At 52.8% G+C, this 21030-nt stretch overlaps 1 pseudogene across 1 annotated transcript in view; it reads right to left on the bottom strand.

Annotated features, from left to right (window-relative positions):
• LOC311195307 (nischarin-like) overlaps positions 1–21030 on the bottom strand; it is a 441558-nt pseudogene that overhangs the window by 177598 nt on the left and 242930 nt on the right. The window contains exons 5-7 of the transcript in view: positions 20141–20304; positions 18489–18584; positions 16899–16994 (exon numbers count right to left, since the gene is read on the bottom strand). The product of the transcript in view is annotated as a nischarin-like (transcript). The remainder of the gene's footprint in view (positions 1–16898; positions 16995–18488; positions 18585–20140; positions 20305–21030) is intronic.

Genomic DNA, 21030 nt, shown 5'->3' with positions numbered 1-21030 from the left:
GTAGTTGCCAAAATTATCCTGGAGTTGAAGGATGACAAGCCAGAGATGGGAAGGGAGCAGAACTTCCGAGTGGGTGCACTGCTGTCCTCACAAAGCCTCCACTTTGTGGCAGTTTCCTCATCAGCTCCACGGTCACGCTAACTCCTACATCCACCCCACTCTGAGAAGTCACACAAGGATTCCCAAATCACCCAAGCTTTCAAGTGCAATCTCCCACCCCTCATTCCACCTCCCGGGCTCGGAGTGTGTCTCTGCCACCTGAGAGAGGCCTTTCAAAGCTTCCCCAAAGACATCCTTTGAAGATCCACCCCCATCTCTCACCACCGTGAAGACAGGGCGTTCTGAAGCACTTCCAAATGCACTTCCAAGGCCCATGCTGCCCTACCTTCCTTCCCTGCAGACCCTTCCACCTCCAAACTCTCCCCAAGCTCAAAGGAAGGGCAGAAACACCCTGTGCTGGAAACCTGGACAGCCCAAACCTATTCAGGAGATGGCCTCATCCTCCTGGGCCAATGAAGCTTCACAGACTCTCTGCAGCCCGGGAGCCACTGGCTCTCAGCAGTCTGCAGCTCCCACAACACCAGAGCTCGCTCTCAGAGGAAATCCACTCACTGCAATCAAGCTTTCCTCCCCAAAACATCACCCTCAGCCACAGGGTGGATGGAACTGGGATGGGAAGCACCCAGCTCCATTACCCTAAAGCCCAGGGACACCCACCCTGATGCTGTGGATGGCTGACTTGTCCTAAAAGCACCAACCCCCCTCGAGGCCATACGGTAGCGTTCCCCTTGGGCAGGGTACCTAACCAAAGGCATCTTTGAAACGGACCTTCTCTCCCGCTGATCCTCCTCCTCCTGCGTGCCACAAGCCTTCCACTGGAAGCGGGCGATGATGTCACTGCGGTTGTGGATGGCCACGCATCTGCGCTTCGACAGCGTGAGGTAGGTCTTCTCAATGGTCACAGGCTCCTCATCCAGCCGGATGTTGACATCTACAGCCACTCCATAAAGGTTTGTTTTCGTGTTTTCACCTGGAAGAAAGCAAAGGGGACTCTTTACTCCTCTCACTTGCCGATGGAAGTACGAGGAACGCAGCGAGCCTCAGGTCACAGAAGAAAGGGCTACAGCTTTTATTACCCCTCATTCCCAGGGGAGTCCCACCTCAGCCACAGCTCACACGGCATCTCCTCCAGGCCCACCACAAGTGTCAAGTCTCTCCCAGTCTCTCACTGATCCCCCACAAAGGTGCCGGCAGGGTGTGCGCCAGAAAAGAAGGTGGCAGAGGAAGGAGCAAAGCGACAGCCCATGGCAGGATGGGATGCAGACAAGAGCTTCCCTGTCTTGTAGAAGCAGTGCCCGTACTCCTGGATCACGACAGTCTGAAGAGCTGCCACTTCAATCCACCCAATAACGGGCAGAGGGAGAACTGTGACTTCCTCTACATTTGCTCAAGCAGGGACAGGGACAGGCTTGTCCCAGCTGCAGCAAACATGAAGCATCACTGCAGAAACCCAACCCCATGTAAGCTGTGGAGGAACCAGGTGCTTCAGTGAGAACAAGACTCAGGTTTTCCAAGCAAGCCACCAAGATCCTGACAGAAGCTGTTTAACATCTCACCTTCTCCTTGAGTTTTCCCCCCCTCAACTTGTTCTTAAAGTGACTTAGGAAGCTGATGGCGCTTCGCTGGCACCTGGGACCCTCGTAAAGATTTCCTACCTGTCTCTTCCTGACAAATACCAGGAGCCCCCACGTCCTGGCTGCTTTAGTTGTCAAGAGTGGGATTTAGAGGGCGGCGTAGAAAAAGGGGCTGCAGCAAGACCACGGGGAAGCGGCATATGGGACAGAGGTGTGTAAAGGACAGTGGGCATGGGACAGCGTCCCATAGAGACACCCCCACCACCACCCCCACGTTACGCTTACAGGACCAAATCCAGCACTGGTTCGGAATGGAACATCACACGCGCGTACGCACGCGGTCACCCAGATTCGAGGTTCATCCTTCCTCCACCCAGCAGCTCCCAGGAAAACAGATTCCCAAAGCATTCTCCTTCCTGTTGAGGGGGATGCACTCTAACAACCCCGAAACACCAGCTGGTTTTCACTTTTCTTGGAGGGAAAGCTGGGGGATAGCACCCAGCAAGGGAATTTGGGTGCTTGGGACAATAGGCAATGATGGCAGATGACTGTCACAAGGGTGTGGGGTGGTGGCCACCGTGCTGACAGCAGGGAACACCCAGGGATGGGCCAGGACACCAGACAGACAGAATAAGGACAGACTCAGCCTTTGCCCTTCTAAGCACCAGAATACACAGAGGTTTTGAAACAAAAGGGTTTACAAGTAGATTGCAAAGGAAGTTCAGCCTTGTTCTGCTTTGAAGGACGCAGACTGGCAGATAGGACACTCACCTGTGTCGTAGTGAACTATCAGGGAACCGCAATAATACCCAGTCTTCAGCGGGTGGAAGTCCACTGTTACTTGCATGGCCTCACCGATGCCGAGCGTACGGATGGAGCGATCGACAGAGAAAGGGCTGCAACAGAGACACACACACTCATCAGGACTGTGGTGGGAGCTCTGGGGGCTCTTTTGCAGTCTAGTTCCCGGCAGCTCGCTTGTGTGAGGAGCAAACAAGCAGCTGGCAGCAGCAACCCAGAACACAGCGGGTCAGAAACACGGCTGGCGACCCTCGCTCTCCGAAGTCCAGAGGGTATGAAATGACTTCATCCCCCCCAGATTCTGCAGCCAGGCTCCAGTCCGGACCATACCATCAGAGAATGGGTTTTGAAGAGCCCAGAGCAGGTAAGAGGTGTTTGCATGCACAGCTTGACCCTGATGTCCCTGGGACATCAGGTTTTTTTCTGCCACCTAGAAACCTGCTACTCCTGAAAGACAGGAGAGAAGGTTTGGAGGGGGGGTTAAGAGCTCCTTTGCTCCTGGCATGCTTTTACTACATCCAGCTGTACGCTTGCTTTGTTGCACAATGTCTGAAGTTTCGCAGGTCCTGATCTCCCAGCGGCACCTTGCAGTCCCCAGCTCCTATACCCTCATCTAGGCACACCAACCCAGGAGTCCCCTTCACACCAGGACCTGCTGAGATCTTGCCCATTACGGCCCTTCAGCAAGAGAGCAACACTAGACCTGTAAGCACTCTGATAATTATCTACCTTGGTATTTAGGGCTTGCTTACTCTCACCAGGGGTCAAGCTTCCCCATCTTGACAGAGGTGGGCTCAAGTTATGTCCCACGAGGATACCAAGGGCCATCATACTCCTGACATAATGCAGAAAGGCAGCTGACAAGTGAAAGAAGCTGGCAAGTCAGTGACACAGGCCCTCAAAGCACCACCGCGGCTTCTCTCCTGCAGCCACATGCTCAGTAAACGCAGCGTGCAAGGAGGCTGCACTATACTGTGAGTCCCGGGCTACCTTCATCTTCTAACAGCCAAGCTTTCTTTGGTCTACTGCTGCCTTAATTGGCATCCTAAAACCAGTTGAGTTTGGGAGAACCTAGTTCATTAAAAGCTACCTCCAGCCCCAAGGCAGACAGCAAAGTTACTGGGGCCTGAAATGCCCCACCCTGTCCACCCAGACCTACAGCAGGGAAAACCCCACCAAACCCAAAGGCTCAACCTTTGCACATGCTACTTTTTGGCAGCAGTAGAACAGCCAAAGTCAAGCAGCATAACCATCCCAGCAAACCCAGTCTCTCAGGACAAAGCATCCCAGACTGCACTGAAAAATCCCAGGTACACTCAGCACCTCCCAAGCCCAACCTTCCCTTCCCCCCTTTTCCTGCACCTCAGCCCTAATTTCACAACCTCGGGTGGTCTTTGTGCATCCCCACACCTCCCTGTAGTGTATGGGTACCACAGGGGATCGCTGAGCTCTCTGCCTTGGAAGATCATCTCCCGAGCTTTCCAAGCTGGGTGGGGACACTCCTAGAGGGATCTAATCCCAGACCGACCCTCTCTGTCCCTGGAGCACGGCAGAGCACAACGTCCATCGCCGCAGGAAAAGGCAGCGCTGCGCCTTGTCTGCTCCCAGACACCATTTTCATCTTAAACCTATTGGAATGACATTTCTCTCTGCCAATGTCACAGAGAAGAAACTCATTCTCCTGCCTGAACCACAAGAGCAATGGGAAGAGACTTACTGGATTTATCCTCCTGGGATTTTTATTCCCAAGCGCTGCGGTTAGGGGCTGGGCACGGCCCTGCGCAGGGAGGGCAGGCACAGAGCACACTGAAGAATGAGCAGTGCTGGGGTGGCTGGCTGGGGTGTTTTCATGAAAAAGCAGTCAAATCATGGCCAAAATGCCACCACGTTTTCTGGAAGCTATCGAAGATGCTGAATTGGCCCCACAGATTCACTTACAAGCTCCTCTCTGGAGCAAAAAGCAGAACAGAAAACAGCCAAGTCCTTGCACAAATGATGACCGGGCAGGGAACATCACCAGGATGTGACCAGATGCACGAGCTGAGCTCTCAGTACTGTGAGGAACAGTTAAGGATGGGAGATGGGCTGCAAAAGCACCCTAATGGGGAGAGCAGAAAGTTCTACGCTTGGTGCCAGAGAGGGGAGGCAAAGACAAGTGGCACAAGCAGGACAGCAGACTGGGGAACGGTGGCACCTGAGCTGGTTTGTGAATGGGCAAGAGCCTGAGTTTGCTCAGGCCAGAAAAGAGAAGTTGCATCAACTAAACCAGAAGTTCAACCTGCACAGATAAAACATAGAGGATACAGGCCCATCAGCTGGCCTCTACATGCTCAGACGGATCTCTCATTCCCTTCTACCCCACTGCTGTCCTCCTCCTCTCTCACATGTGCCTGTACCTGTGTTGTGGCTTTGCATGGCTGGGTTCTGCTGGAGAAGGGGGAGATCTGCAGGGGTGGCTTCTGCAAGAAGCAACCAGAAGCTCTCTGAAGCCCCACAGAGCAAACACCAGCCAGCTCAAGGCTGGAGTCGCTGCTGACCAAGGCCGAGCCCATCAGGGATGGTCACAGTGCCTCAGAATCACAGTTAGAGGGAAAAAAACCACCAAGAAACTGCTTTTTGCCCCCAGAGCCAGAAGTGAGAAGATGTGAGGAACTGTGCAGACACCAAGGCCAGGGAAGAAGGAGCAGGGAGGGATGAGGAGGTGTTTCAGGCACCAGAGAGAAAGATTCCCCTGCAGCCTGTGGAGAAGACCATGGTGAAGCAGGCTGTCCCCCTGCAGCTCATGGATGGCAGGGAGCAGAGATCCCATCTATAGCTGTGGAGGATCCCACGCTGGAGTGCCTGGGGACACCTGAAGGACACTGTGACTCTGGGGGAAGCCCGTGTCGGAGCAAGCTCCTGGCAGTGAAACTTGCTGCTCTAGAGCTCGAGAAGAAAAACACCCCCACACACCTTTTGTTGGGCAAATGAAGTGAGGTCCCTTACCTCTGAGTGCTGATGGAGTAGTGGGCCTCCCGGTTACCAAGATTGCGAACCAGCAGAGTCTTCTGGCTGCTGTACTTGACTGGACAGGTGGAGAAGTTCAGGTGGAGGGGGAAGTCCAGGAATGCCCGGGCACAACTAGCTCGGATCCGCTCAATGAACTGTCCCTTGTCTGTGACACAGGTGATCTGGTGAGAGTAATCCTGAGGGGAAGGAACAAATCACGGTACGTTCAGTCCCGGCGGAAGGAAAACTGCTGCTTCCCACCACTAACAGGAGCCTTTGGGAATGGAACAGCACTTCTTTCTGTAACGACCTTTCCCTCCAGCAGCACCACTAGGACAGGGCTGGTACCCTGCAGAGAGGAAACCGCCCTGCTGATCCAGCTGCCTCCTCAGTGAGCTGGCAGAACCAGACCAAGTCACCTGATAGCTTGATGCCGAAGCACCACAACAGAGTAATCCCACGGAAGGGATTGCAGCAGATCAAGGACCTGCTTCCAGCACCGCTCCACACCCGGTTATGCCGCGGCACCAACTCCATCCCAGTGACCCCACTTGAAGCTTGGTGGGGGATGCTCAGGTACACTGTTGGATGGACTTTGCCACCAGCCGTTGGTGAAATCACAGAATCACAAGGTTGGAGAAGACCTTTAAGATCATCGAGTCCAACTGATCCTGTCCTGTGCTAAACCATATCCCATAGTACCTGATCTGCCCTTTTTTCAAACACACCCCGGGACGGCGACTCAACCCCCTCCCTGGCAGCCTGTCCCAGGCCCTCACAACTCCTTACCGAGATGACTGTTTTAACATCAAGGGGGGCAGAGATTTCCCACCCCTTTCCACAGCATCTCAAGGACAAGATTGGGGACACCAACCCTCCAAAAGCTGATCCACCTCCCCAGCCCCGAGCCGCCTCTGCTCCATACCCAAGCTATTCCTGACAGATCCCTGACAGGTACTGAAGGGCACCAACAATTCCAGCCCTGCCCTCGGCGCAGCCTCTTCCAGCTCCTCCCAGGCCCTGAGAGCTCTCGCTGCACATCTAACCTCTGACTTCCCTTTCACCTCAGCCCAGCACCTGGGGGAGGCAGGGGACAGCTCTGCTCTCTCTGCTGCACACTGTGGCACAGCCGATGCCTTGCTAACGCCTCTGAAGTTTCCAGAAGTGACTGGGTGCCTTCCTGAAGCTGGTGCTCTCAGGCCCACAGGCGGGAGGCACGGGGACAGCCCTACCAGAGCCAAGCATGCTATTCTCAGCCCTGGGCTGATTCAGCAAGGAGCCAGACAGCCATTGCCCTGTCCCCCAGGCAGAGGCATTCCTCAGAGATAAGTCCTCCCAGCCTTGTCTCCCCTCTTCCAGCTGCACTGTGCCCACCCGAAAGACAGAGGCAGGTCTCCCACTTGTCCTCAGACACCATGGTGACACTGCAGCCAGTAGCTGCAGCTCGCTGCCAGTTCTGCCTGCACTCATCTGACACGTTCCCAACCTCCCGTGCTGTCCCAGGCAATCCCTCACCCGTTCCTTACGGGTCTCTCACTGTCCTCGCCAGTAACCCCCTGTCTGGGCAGTGTCATACCCACTGGTCCTGTGGAAGCAGCAGCTTTAAGCACCCATCCAAGCAAGTGTTACTCCAGATAAAACACATCCCATCCCCCACTCTGCCCATGGGGACTTCCCTGGCAAGACCCTGAAGCCTGCAACCCTCACACCCTTCTGAAGGCTCACGCTCCTCCTTCCGGCTTCATTAAGCCCTGAGCAGGTACCGCAGGGTCTACGGCCTTCCAAGGTCGACTCTGCCACTGCTGAGGGTGTCACGGCCCTGAGGGTTTGCTGTGACTACACCAAAGCAAGGAAGGAGGAGGTTAGTTCAGAGGGAGGATAGAAAATGGCAAGAGCCTGCCCTTGTGTCCCACCCCAGCCTTCCCCCAGTACCATCCCTCTGGTGATAGCAACTCAACTCCAGCAGAACTTGGTCGGGGGTTATTGATCCTGGCTTAGCACCAGATGTCGCTTCAACATCGTCCCGGGGGGAAATATGTTTTCCCTTTTCCCCAACAGAAGGAACTGGACCAGCAGCAGCGGTTTCAAAGGACAGCAGGACCTTGTCACCGAGGTATTTAGAGAAGCTGGGGGCAAGCCTGCCACCAGCACACACCTCCTTCAAACATCACATCAAACGGCAAGGAAAAGGGCAGGAAAAGGTCTACCTCATCACAGGAGCTTTCACTCGTATCTAGAGGCGGGAGAATCCGGGACCGCCTCAGCTCCCGGGTGCTGGCCAGCCTCTGCGCCTTGGTGACAGACTTCTCCAGGAAGGCAGAGGGTGTCCACTGAAACACAAAACACCAACAAGAGCTGCAGAAACACCTCTCTTCAGAAAGGCTTTTCTTGTTCAAGCACCACTGATAAACCATTTGTCACCACAGCCATTAGGATAGTCCTGGAAGTCCCCAAAGTTCCCCGCTGAAATATTTAACATCAGTCACTGAATGATGGAGAGCGGAACACGCGCTCTAACCAAGCGGCTCTGTCCCCTGCGCTTCTCCTTCGTCCTCTGATGTGACACGTTTGAGGATTTCTGCTCTTCGGGCATTTGTTTCCCCTTTAGCCTTGCAGGATTCAGGCAGTGACCTTTGAAAGGAGTGGGGAGGAGTCATCAGAAACCCCCTAACTCCATCCTTGCACAATGCTCACAACCAGCCGGCGTGTGGAGATGTCACTGCCGGCTGAATCACAGGAGAGCAGAAAAGCAGCGCTGTGCCAAGACCGAGGTGGAGCTGGCTGGGTCCAAGCTTTAGTTACCGTTTTAATTAGCCCTTGTTTTCTCTCTGTTCTGGCCTCACAGCCCCCTCCACAGAAGCATACAGAGATACCTCCTCCATGAGGTTATCTCCAGGAAAGGGAGCCTTGGCCAGCAAAAGGCACATTCATGGATGGGGAGGAGGAACTGCCCCACGTTCATGGATGGGAAGGAGGAACTGCCCCAACTCCACAGCTGTTTCAAGGGCTGGATCTGCGCTCAACCCAGGATGACACTCATGACAGAACTGGTTTGGACCCCATTCTAGCTGGGACTGGACACGTCTCTCAAGTCTTCAGGCAGAGTCTGAGCAGCCCCACCACATCCCCAGCTGCTGGGAGGGCAGGGATGGTCAGAGCAGCGCCTGCAAGGATGCTTCCATGACAGAAGATACTGCTGCCCTCACCAAGAGGATGGGTAGAAGCACCCCAATGCTTCAGCTACTCCAGTGCACTGCCCAGGACATCCCATTAACTGGGTTCCAGCAGCACATTCAGACAAGACTCTGGACTTTCAGCCCACATTCCATCTCCCACTGCACCTTGATGGCCACCTCCAACACAAGTATGGCAGCAAAGAGATGGGGTGGTGGTGTGTACCTTCACAGTGTGGCTAAACAGGAGGGGCAGGCAGAGCAGGGACACAGGGCAGGTTTCCAGCCTTACCACAGCTCCTATCTGGCCACAGCAGGTACTTACATTTACATACTTCTTCTTTGGAGCTGTTACTACTCTCCGTTGTAATACTGTAGAAAGCTCACTAGATCGACGAACGTTTTTGGTAGCCATGTCTCAGCTAATCTGGAAGGAGCAACAATGGGACTTTGAAAATCCAGGAAGAGCAGCTGACCCCAGGTGACTTTGTGCCCGACCTTATCACCTGCTCAGGGTTATTACACCAACCTCCAGCCCAGGGACCGCGGCTGCCCCGAGCGTGAACAAGATCAGACCAGACCCCTTCCCACTTCGCCAGCCCAACGCCCACCCCCCGTGCCAGGAGCTTTGCCCTGTTTCTAACTAACGCAGCACGGAGTTCAATGCTCTGATGAAGAACTAGAGTCTCCAGGCTCAGTCAGTTGGTTTGAGCTACAGAAATTATCCAGCAAATATGACTCCTTCCAGGCATGAAATTCCCACAGCCCCCAAGAGCATTTCTCCCAGGAGAACAAGGGCCCTAATTTTCACTTATTAACACTCACACTCGAGGCTCTCTACAGGCATTCGAGGCTGTAACAGCAGAAAGAAAACCATGAAGCCATTAAAGGAACAACAGCAATCAGCTCAAACACAAACACCACGTCTGTGCAAGCAGGGCTGCTAAAGACTTGATCCTAACGGCAGTTCTTCTCCAGCACCCCCCCACCCCCCACAAGGAATGCGGGTTGACCGCTCCATGGCCGGCTTTTAGGTCCATGGCCCAGTCAACAGCCTGACAACCACCTCTCCATCTCCATCACACACAGCCAAGCACTGCCATTCTGTAGTGGCTCCTGTCAAGATCTGAGCCAAAGCTCATGGAACTCATAGGCAGACACAGGCTATCAGGCTGTTTCCATGGGCAGTATCATACCCTACCCAAAGCAAACGCTTGGGCCCACAGCAGCATCAATTCACGGTGCACAGCTGTGCTGTGTCCACATCCTGACCACTGCTGTCACCCACAGAGCTCTGCTATCACCCAGCTCACCCAAAATGCTCCCGCAAACCCCAATCCAAGTCAAACTCTTCTAATCTCAACCTGCAAACACCTTCTCAACAAGAGTTCCGCGCATCCCTGCCCAGTTCTCCCAAGGGAGTTTGAATCTCTGGCAAAACAAACGGCAGTTGAATTGAAAAGATACCAAACTGGAGACAGGCAAACAGCCAAAAGCAGCAGCAGGAGCATCACCCCCAGCCTCACCTGGGCAGGCTCCAGCCTCTTACCCACTTACCCAGCACACACACACATTCCTGGCTGCCAGAACAGACAACAGGCCCTATTTCCTGGCTTACTGCTGTCCTACTCAGCACTGCAGTAACCCTGAGGTGTCAAAGACACTTCACCCACTTCCTTCCCACCCTTCAGGCACTGACACCCTCATTTACACGTTGCAACACTGAGGTTTAAGGTCCAAACACCCAAAAGCCCGTGAACAAGAAGAGGAGGGCAGCACCAGCAGCCTCCATCCCCTCCACTCCTGCCCCAGGGCCTGGATGCGGCCACAGCTGCATCCCATGGGGGGGCAGACCTTGGCCTGGGAAGTCTGCTCTGATGGGGAGCACAGCGGGGCAGCTGGAGGGGGGGGTGCAGCAGGAGGGGACAGGCCCCGACACAAAATGCTGCCGCCTCCTCTAGCCCGGCACGAGAGCCCCCCCTTGGCTCCTTAGGCAGCCCCGCCCCTGAAATCCCGCCCTCCCTCCCTCCCAAACACAGCGCCTCCTTGCAGGGAAGCCTACCCGGCAGCAGGGTGAGCACCACGGCCTGACACAGTTCGGGCGGGACCCAGCTCACACCCCACACCCCCACCCCGGGCACGCTGTGCCACTCACCCCAACCGCTCCAGCCCCCAGCCCCGGCGCTCCGCCCGCCCCCGCCCCTCCCGAGGCCGCACCTCCGGAACGCGGCCACCGCCCCAAAAACACGGCCTTGGGCACCGGAATCTCCCCCCTCCCGCTCCCGAGGGGGCGTGGGGACACTCACACGCCGGAGCGCGGCCACCAGCCGGGCTGCTGCCGCTGGCAATGAAGCACCGGACACACACGTTCCCGTGGCAACGGCGGGACGCGAGCGAGGCCCGTGCGGCAGCGCCCGGCCAGCCCCGGGCAGAGCTGACCCAGCGCCGCACCTCGCCGGGGAGTTACTACCCGCTCGCTCCTGCCCCGGGACCGGGGAAACCGGCGGCACGGGCGCGGGGGAGATGCCGCTTGGTGACAGCTCAGAGCCCAGTTCAACCAGCTCGTTGCCTGGCCGGCATCTCCTGACCCCCAGCCCGGCTCTCCGCACAGCCTGGCACCCACATGCAAACCGCAAGCAACGGGCTCTGACACTCAGCAGTCCCCACGTTCTGCTTCCCAGCAGCTCCAGCACCCTCCAAGCGATGTCAGAGCCTCAAGTGCCTCCTGCCTGCCCCACCCTACACTGCAAGCAGCTCCTCTTGCAGGAGCGCAGACGGGTGGCTGAATCGTGCTTCACTGAACACACTAAATGCTCCCCCTTCAGCAGCAATAAGGCACCTCTCTCCAGAGTAACCGGTTCATTTGCCTTTCTATTACACTTTGCTGGGAGAGCCAGAGAGGAGATCTGCTAAAAGGGAGAATCAGGATGCTCCTGAACACTTTTCTTCACCTAAATCATCTTGCCCTGTTCAGGCTTAAGTAGCAGGATCACGTTTCTTCCTTAGAAATCACCTGCTTAGCTGCAATTACCATATAAACAGCATCTCATGGGAGCCAGGAAAGGAGAAGCAGAATTTCCAGGACTAATCTCTTGCCCCTTCAGCCCACCACTAAGTGGCTGAGAGCTTTCTAAATCAAGCCTTGCTCCCCAGGAAGCCTCACCTGGCACCTTTATACTCCAGCCCCTCTTGTCTTTTTATCGCTTCGGTACTGCCATCCCACAATTTATTGTAAAAGCTCCACCACAGCAGAGATAATTAACAGGAGCCTCGTGTTACACCTTCCCCTTCCTGCTTTTCATAAACTCAAGCTCTCAGCTGGCGGCGAGGTGGGCAAGGCGGACCAGGCTCCCTTCCAAGGGCCTGCCAGAGCTTCACAGTGCTGTGAATTTACAGCCACAGCTCCCGACGTCAGCGCCCCCAGCTCCGGCGCTCCGCCCGCCCCTGCCCCTCCCGCGGCCACCGCCCCAAAAACGCGGCCACCGCCCCAAAAACACGGCCTTGGCACCGGAATCTCCCCCCTCCCGCTCCCGGGGGGCGTGGGGATACTCACACACCGGAGCGCGGCCACCAGCCGGGCTGCTGCCGCTGGCAATGAAGCACCGGACACACACGTTCCCGTGGCAACGGCGGGACGCGAGCGAGGCCCCTGCGGCAGCGCCCGGCCAGCCCGGCCTGCGGGCCCGGCCAGCCCCGGGCAGAGCTGACCAAGCACCGCACCTCGCCGGGGAGTTACTACCCGCTCACTCCTGCCCCGGGACCGGGGAAACGGGCGGCACAGGCGTGGGGGAGATGCCGCTTGGTGACAGCTCAGAGCCCAGTTCAACCAGCTCACTGCCTTGCCGGCGTCTCCTGACCCCCGGCCCGGCTCTCCGCACAGCCTGGCACCCACATGCAAACCACAAGCCACAGGCTCTGACACTCAGCACTTCCCACTTTCTGCTTCCCACCAGTTCCAGCACCCTCCGAGCGATGTTAGAGCCTCAAGTGCCTCCTGCCTGCCCCACCGTGCACTGCAAGCAGCTCCTCTAGCAGGAGCGCGGACAGGTGGCTGAATCCTGCTTCACTATACACAGGAAATCCTCCTCCTTCAGCAGCTATAAGGCACCTCTCTCCAGAGTAACCGGTTCATTTGCCTTCCTATTACACTTTGCTGGGAGAACCAGGATGCTCCTGAACACTTTTCTTCACCTAAATCATCTTGCCCTGTTCAGGCTTAAGTAGCAGGACCACGTTTCTTGCTTAGAAATCACCTGCTTAGCTGTAATTACCATATAAACAGCATCTCACGGGAGCCAGGAAAGGAGAAGCAGAATTTCCAGGACTAATCTCTTGCCCCTGCAGCCCACCACTAAGTGGCTGAGAGCTTTCTAAATCAAGCCTTGCTCCCCAGGAAGCCTCACCTGGCACCTTTATACTCCAGCCCCTCTTGTCTTTTTATCGCTTCGGTACTGCCATCCCACAATTTATTGTAAAAGCTCCACCACGGCAGAGATAATTAACAGGAGCCTCGTGTTACACCTTCCCCTTCCTGCTTTTCATAAACTCAAGCTCTCAGCTGACGGCGAGGCGGGCAAGGAGGACCAGGCTCCCTTCCAAGGGCCTGCCAGAGCTTCACAGTGCTGTGAATTTACAGCCACAGCTCCCGACGTCAGCGCCCCCAGCCCCGGCGCTCCGCCCGCCCCCGCCCCTCCCGAGGCCGCACCTCCGGAACGCGGCCACCGCCCCAAAAACACGGCCTTGGCACCGGAATCTCCCCCCTCCCGCTCCCGGGGGGCGTGGGGATACTCACACGCCGGAGCGTGGCTGCCAGCCGGGCTGCTGCCGTTGGCAATGAAGCACCGGACACACACGTTCCCGTGGCAACGGCGGGACGCGAGCGAGGCCCCTGCGGCAGCGCCCGGCCAGCCCGGCCTGCGGGCCCGGCCAGCCCCGGGCAGAGCTGACCAAGCGCCGCACCTCGCCGGGGAGTTACTACCCGCTCACTCCTGCCCCGGGACCGGGGAAACGGGCGGCACGGGCGTGGGGGAGATGCCGCTTGGTGACAGCTCAGAGCCCAGTTGAACCAGCTCACTGCCTTGCCGGCGTCTCCTGACGCCCGGCCCGGCTCTCCGCACAGCCTGGCACCCACATGCAAACCGCAAGCCACAGGCTCTGACACTCGGCGCTCCCCACTTTCTGCTTCCCACCAGTTCCAGCACCCTCCGAGCGATGTCAGAGCCTCAAGTGCCTCCTGCCTGCCCCACCGTGCACTGCAAGCAGCTCCTTTAGCAGGAGTACCATTAGGCCATTTTCTCTTTTCCTCTCACTTCCTCTAGCCAAAGCCAGCAGAAAAAGGAACATCCTGAAACTGCATTGAAATCTAAATAGGAGAAAGAGGTGATGTTCAAACCTCACACTGCAGTAAAGCACAAACACTGCACACACTTCCATGAGAAGTGAGTTTAAGGAATTCTGCTCAAAGCCAATCTGGAGAGGACTCACAGGCTTCTTTTGTACCCAGCACGTTCTGCTCTCACAGCACCCAACTCACCTTTTTATCAGAGCTGCTCAGTTTGTGTTTCACCTCCTTGGCTTTCTGAATGGCTTTCAGCACTTCCACTGTGTCTGGTTCCTTTTCTGTGGTGATAGTGTTATCCAGACAGACCTAAAAATGTTAAAAACATCCAGAAATACAGAAAACAAGGCAGCTCTGTAACTTATTGTTACTTATGTCATAAATAAATAGTTTGATGCAGATGCTGTGCATGTCTGTAACCCTGTAAACAAGGTAATGACCACGTCAGACCTCATGACTTGAATGCAAACTCAGAAGGGCTTGGGAAGCTCCACACCCCACGGGCACAGGCACCTTCCAACAGGAACACCCTGTTACCCAGTGAAAGCAGGGCAAGCTCTCCCTTAGATCTGAGGAGCACACCCAGCAGCGTATACATGGTTCCATTCCCTACAGATGTACTCCAACCCCCACTAAAAACTCCTCAGGCTTGTAGAGCATTCACACAACTTTCCTTACCAGGCTTTAGAAAGAAAAAGCTGTTCTTACATACCTCTGAAGCCCTGTCCCCAAACTGAGCCAGTACTTTGGTCCCATAGTCAGGGATGATGCTCAGTGGGTTGCTGGATAACACCACCTTCTCTAAGCACGGGAGGTTTCCTGTATTTTTTACTTCATCAATCTGAAAGTTTTTCAGTAAAAGGATGAATACACAGATTGGCTAAATGAGAACACCACCACAGTCTAAGCATTTCTTGACTAAATTACATACAAACAGTAACCAGGAAAAAAAATTCTCTCCAGCCACTTTATTTGCACTTTCACCCTCTAACAGAAATCACTTGTGTTCTAAAGCAATCTGACACTAAAATCAGTAGTTACCTGTTTGACTTTGTTGTTGCTCAGATCCAAGTTGACTAAAGAAAGAGTACAGTTTGTTAAGACCACACAGCCTTTCCAGCTGATTTCCTGCTAGATTCAGAGTTTTGATGTTTCCCAGTCTTGTGTGAACACCTTCGAGCGATGTCAGCTTGTTGTAGGATAAGTCCAGGTGAACAAGGTTGTAAAGATGCTACGAGAGCACAGAAAATCCAGGTCACACACCAATTTGCTAAAATTGAACCATATCAAAGGCTTGTCCATTTGCTCATGCTGGATGCTGCCCAGCTGACAAACACAACATGAACTTGCTCATTACACAGGATTAAGCCTGCAGGAAAGGGAACTTCCTCGACTCTATTTTTCCCAAGCCATTGACACAGCCAGCAAAGACTGAATTTAGTGAAGAACTACGTGTTGCATGTCGGTGTTGGCAAGTAAGAAATGCACCCTTACGAGGGCTTGATGCTAGGAAGCTATTTGGGCTTAAACTCTTCTCTGCTAGATGAGTGGCAAAATCCTTTAGCAAAAGGATTCTGTCTTGGAAGGTCCTGGGCAGCCTGGCAAACATCACCTTCAAAAGCATCCCTTACCTGTAAGTTTTCTACCAGAGACACCCCATTGTGACTCAGGTCCAGGAACTCGATCTTGGGAATTAATTTCTAGAAGGGAAAAGGTGCACATGTTAAATGCGTTTTAGCTTAGAAACCTGGCTGTACTTCCTTCACCAACCAACTAACAACTAACAGGCAAAGGGCAGGAACTTTCCAAGGCACAGACCCTCTTCTCAGCTTTCAGCAGTAAAAAGCGTTCTGCACCCATTCTAGTGCAGCCAGAGTGCAGACACCTGCTCGTGAGAGAACCAGATTACTCTGATGAGCACGGTCACGTTTGCATTTGAAACCTGGGTTCTCACTGAAGACAAGCAAGTTGCCCCCAGTTTAGCCCCACTAACTACAGATCAAACTCATTAAGAGGCCTTTCCAGCTCAAACAGGCCTGTCTGTATTACACAGAACCCTGGATAAAGATTACAGAACTAAAAATCAGAGTAAGCTGAGCAGTGCATTGATCTCCACATCATTACCTTGTGGAGCTCAAGCACGGACAGTGCAAGGGGAAATCTTTCAGAAGAGAGATACATGAAGAAATTGCAAAATCCCTGCTGAGTCATGTGCCACAGAAGACCAGCCATCCTTTCCCCCCACACACAAATGAAGAAAGATTTCTTACCACTGAATCATCAATTTGAGAGATGCTGTTGTGACTCATATCCAAGGTTGTTAATGTTCTCCAAGTTGGGATAACTGCTGTCACTGGACAGCTTGAAGTTGCATCCTCTGGCTCCCACTGATCAAACTCAGAGGCCTCTGGCACCAGGATTTCCTGTTAAAGACAAGCACCCTAAAAATATGGTACCTGCATCTTCGGTGAAAGCCCATTGTTTCACAAGCAATCCAAATGACCTTATGGAAGAAAGATCCCTAAGCCTTATCATCACCCAGATTAAAGGTCTTAAAGCAGGAGCTGAGTGTGTCAGAATTATTTTAGATCCACAGGGAGGGAGTCCCAAACACTGACAGCCAACCCAGGCTGGAGAATGGGAAGGAAGAGAGGGACTGTGAAAGGTACGCTCCTCACACCCTTGCCAAATCACAGCCCAGAGAAGAAGCCACACACATTCAGCTCTCGAGGAGTAACAGAAGCACATTCCAATCAAAGCATCAGAAACATCCCTGTGAAGGGACACATCTCATCACTTCAAGTCTGTTCTGAGAGGCCAGCAAACCCTTTCTGCTTCCCAGCTTTAAGAGCAGAACCTGCAACAGGCAGGACAGAAAAGGACCAGGGCTCCACATGGGGATTCCCCCACCACAGGCGCGATTCTCGCATGCGCTTCGAACGCCCATCAGAAACTCCCTCTCACCTTCATCCATGTTGCCGAAAACCGAACACTCATTGTGGCCAGAGCATGTTTGGATGAGGTCAGCCCTTTGAGAAGCTTCCCCCCACAATGACTGAGCTATTGGAAAAACATGACAGTCAGAAATGGCAGAACAAACACGGGACACAGCAGAGGCAACTGAAAGCTTCAAGGACGGATTCCCTCCCGGTCCGGAAAGTAGTTACAGCACTGCCTTCAAATCTGGGACTATCAGGTCAGACAGCCCAACATTTGGTAAAGCTACAGCAAGAAATTAGGGGCACAACTACAGAAAAACTAATTCCCAAATATTTCTTTGCACAAAACATCTTCTCTAGGCACTTTCTACCCTCCCTGGGCATTCCCCCAGGTTCAACCGCCCAGGCAGTTGAACAGGGCGCAGTGTTTGACTGTCACCAACCGCAGAGGTGGGTACCTCAAGCTGTGCAGCTCGACCTGCAAACACAGTTACTGCTGTATCCCACCTTCTTTACTGCAAAGAATAAACAACAACTGTCCGGGGGAGGGGAGATGCCCAGCTCAGCAGTTCATACACCAATGAGCTCATTACACAGACTAAGTTTGACATTATAAAAGTCTTTTCGGCAGTTCAATGTGACTCAACCTCTGTCTAGCAAATGGGTCCTTCTCTGGGCACATTGTGCAACAACAACCAGTTCCCAGAGAACTCCTGCTGCCCCTGGAAGCACCTCTCCAGATCACCACTGTTTGGTTTTGGGCAGCAGTTACGATGAGATGAAAATGCAGGTCTGCTGCCAGCCCATCCAGAACTTTTCAGGAACCCACAGGCACAAAAGTCTTCAAAACAAAAACCTTTTTTATTCTCCCCACACTAAGCAAAGCTACTCCTGAAATTATCCATGCTAGACACACTCCCAGCACCAGCCCACTGAAGTTTCCTTCCCACGCTAAGATGTCAGCAAGTCCCTGACTTGGGGACTGCACTGCAGCTCTGAACCAGCACAGCCTCTCCTATCAGTGAGACAGCAGGCATGTCCAACAAAAGGTCCTGAACCCAACAGAAGGGAACACAGGGTAAGGGCTGTGTGACACAACCAGGCATTCCCACTCTGGAAAGATGAAAGAGGTTTTGAACACTCCCAGTGGAAGCCCTGTGATCCACACTGAGAGCAGAGCAACGAAAAAATGCCGCAAATTCTCAAGCCAGAAGCGCTGCACTCAAGTGAACCTTCTCAAGCAAATTCACATCACTTCAGAAATCCCTGCTGCTTCCCAAACAAGAAGTACTTTGTAATAAGAGCTCCCATTAGAACCCATCTGTTGGAGCTTCACAGGGACAGAAAGCCACCCTGGGGTAGCTTCTGCATACACTGGAAATGACACACATCCTTTGGGAAGACATGCACAAGCTCTTCTGAATATTTACATCTGGCATCCATATTGCCAAGTCCTGAGAAAAACCCCACACTGTTTCCCAAATAAAACACTCCTCCTGAACACTGCATGCCCCAACCCCAGCACCAAAGCAAAGCAATTGCCAAGCCTGAGAGACATGCACCAGACCTGGCATTTACAGAGCCCCTCAAATTACAGGCAGTAGCTTAGTTGTACCTCTGTTTGATGAAGAGATTTGAAAATTGACAGGTCAAATGGCAACAGATGCTCCTGAATCTTACTGGTTCCAAAAGGTCCCCCTGTTCCAGTGACCTGGTCATCAACAAGGAAGAACAGTCAGTGTACACAACCCAACCTGTGCTCACTTCAGACAGCTGTGCACGGGCAAGAGCACAAGTACAGCAGCTGGGACAGCCACAGCTCCAACCCCTTTGTCAAACACGGGATGATACAGGAAACTCGCAGATTAACTCTTCAGCAGAGAAAACCCAAACCATCAGTTACACTCCAGCTAAGTGCTCTGAACTTGAGGCACTGAACTTAAGCTGCCACCTGGTGCTTGTATTTTGTAGCACATGGGGCACTCAAATCCCACAGACAAGACTGAGCAAGGCTTCATCCACAGCTGATCAAGCCAGAGTGGCACTCACTAAACCAGCTTCCCTGAAACACCTGGATCCTCCAGGACAGAACTGTCTTCAATTCCAGCCCAGGGGATGAAGTCCAAGGCACTGACAAGATGGATTTGAAGAAAGCATTAGACCATCTCATAAAAAGGCATCTAGTTTTCCCATGTGCCCATAGCATTCTGGCCAGAGCACATGGCACCAGTGCAAAAGGCAGGTGGTTGCAGTTCTGGTTGCTGTGAATAAAATTTTGGGAGAAATCTCTTAAGGTTTGGGGTTTTTTTTTTGGTCTTACATATATCTTATAAACTCTGAAGGCTCCCACACACAAGCTTTCAGAAGGGCCAGAAACTCTCAAGTATTTTTCTAAATAATATGCTCTATATAATATTTTTCTAAATCATATGTTCTTCTCCACCCAGAGAATCCTCTGAACAACAGGTTCTACACACAGAGGATGGCAAAGGCAACTGAAGATCCACAGGAATAACAGTAGAGCTGTGGTTTTGCTTTCTAAACTTTCCAAGCCCTCCAGTGCACCTTACCCAAACCACTGCTTCGTTTCATCTTTGAACATACCACACAGTTACAAGGAAATTCTTCATGTAATAAAAGGGCTGAAAAGACACTGACCTGTAGCAAGCAGTGTTAAAAAAGCTACTCAGCACAAGTCTTTGTAATTCACTGATTTGGTAGAAGAACAAAACATCAAACTGGTTCCAGACAAAAGTTCTCTGAGGCCATTTTACATTTGTTCTGTAATGGCATTTTTCCTGGAAATTCTGGGCCACTCATCTCTAAAACTGATGGTTTTGTTAGTTTGGTTTGGGGTTTTTTAAACTTTCCAATACAGTTAAAGGTGAGAAAGGGGACAGGACTTACACACACATACATGTATGCATCTCTATGCACTGGCCTAGCCATAGTGTTGTCAAAGAATGCAAGGCTGAAATGAATATTTCCTGCCTCCTTCCTGCCTATCAGCACCCAGTAAGGCTCTGTCACAGAAACCCTAGAGGGCACCGCTGAAGAGATGTCATCACATGGCAGAATCAATGTCTTCCTTAGAGAACTATGTTGAAGGTTGGTAGAATAAGCACCTGTTTAACACCCAGCTCTAAATGCTTACAGGTGTTTACTGCCAGTAAAGATCTTGTGCATTCTAACTAGGCTCCAGAAGCATGCCAAGAATCCCATCACTCTGGCAGAAACACCAACAGTACTTGTGCAAACATGGCTCACCTTGAAATACTGGGGTCGACAGGTAAAATCTAGAATATGACCTAGATCAGTTTTGGCATCTCCATTAGCACACGTAGGCTTCCCCTGCAGCAACTGTAGAGTGACAGCATATAGCTGCAAGGGTCTGATGTTGAAGACTTCTCCAGCCATTCAGAGCTGCTCTCCTGAAAAACACAGGATGATGGTATCGAACACAACGCTGCCCCAGTTACCAAAGAGCAAATGGTACCTGCAAAACCTAATGTCAGCGATTTCATCTCTGTCATTTATATTCTAAGCTCATGATTAAGGCACCAAGACAATGTCCTTTTTGCTTCTAAAGTAGAAGCACTGAATTCAGATAAATTTTCTTTAACACCAGAATAATCCAAGTGTTCAAACAGGCACTCTCTGCATTCAAGCCTTAAGCTCCCAACGCAACTAATGGCAAATTTCCCTCTTAACAGGGCTGGAACCAAAGTTCATTTATACAACATAGAAATTGCTAAACTTTGAGATATCCCTAAGTTCAATAGCAGCTCAGACTTATTCTAACCAGAAAAAGCAGCACCTACCATCTAACAGACAAACCTGACATCCTTTGCTAAGCTGCTGATGTGCAAAGCTGCAGCATTTTCTTGGACAGTCTGAGGACTTTCACCACACTACCACCAGAGCAAGCTCCCAGGGCAGGAAATGCATTATCTGGCAACATTTTTACAATCCCATTTCTTTCCAGGAACACTAGGAAACAGCATCCAAAAGCCTCCTCTGACAGCATCCCAAGAGCAAATGTGGATTACAGCAGTCAGAATACATGCACACGTGGAATTAACATCTTCCTCCTCTTCCTTTTAAGGACACCAGTTTGACCTGACAGACAGGAGAGCATCGGCTTTCCTGATAAGCAG

Source organism: Gallinula chloropus (genome assembly GCF_964237585.1).
Source record: "Gallinula chloropus genome assembly, chromosome: 10".
NCBI classification, from domain to species: domain Eukaryota; kingdom Metazoa; phylum Chordata; class Aves; order Gruiformes; family Rallidae; genus Gallinula; species Gallinula chloropus.
The sequence above is the reverse complement of the archived record's forward strand: the minus strand, read 5'-3'. Positions and strand labels throughout refer to the sequence as shown.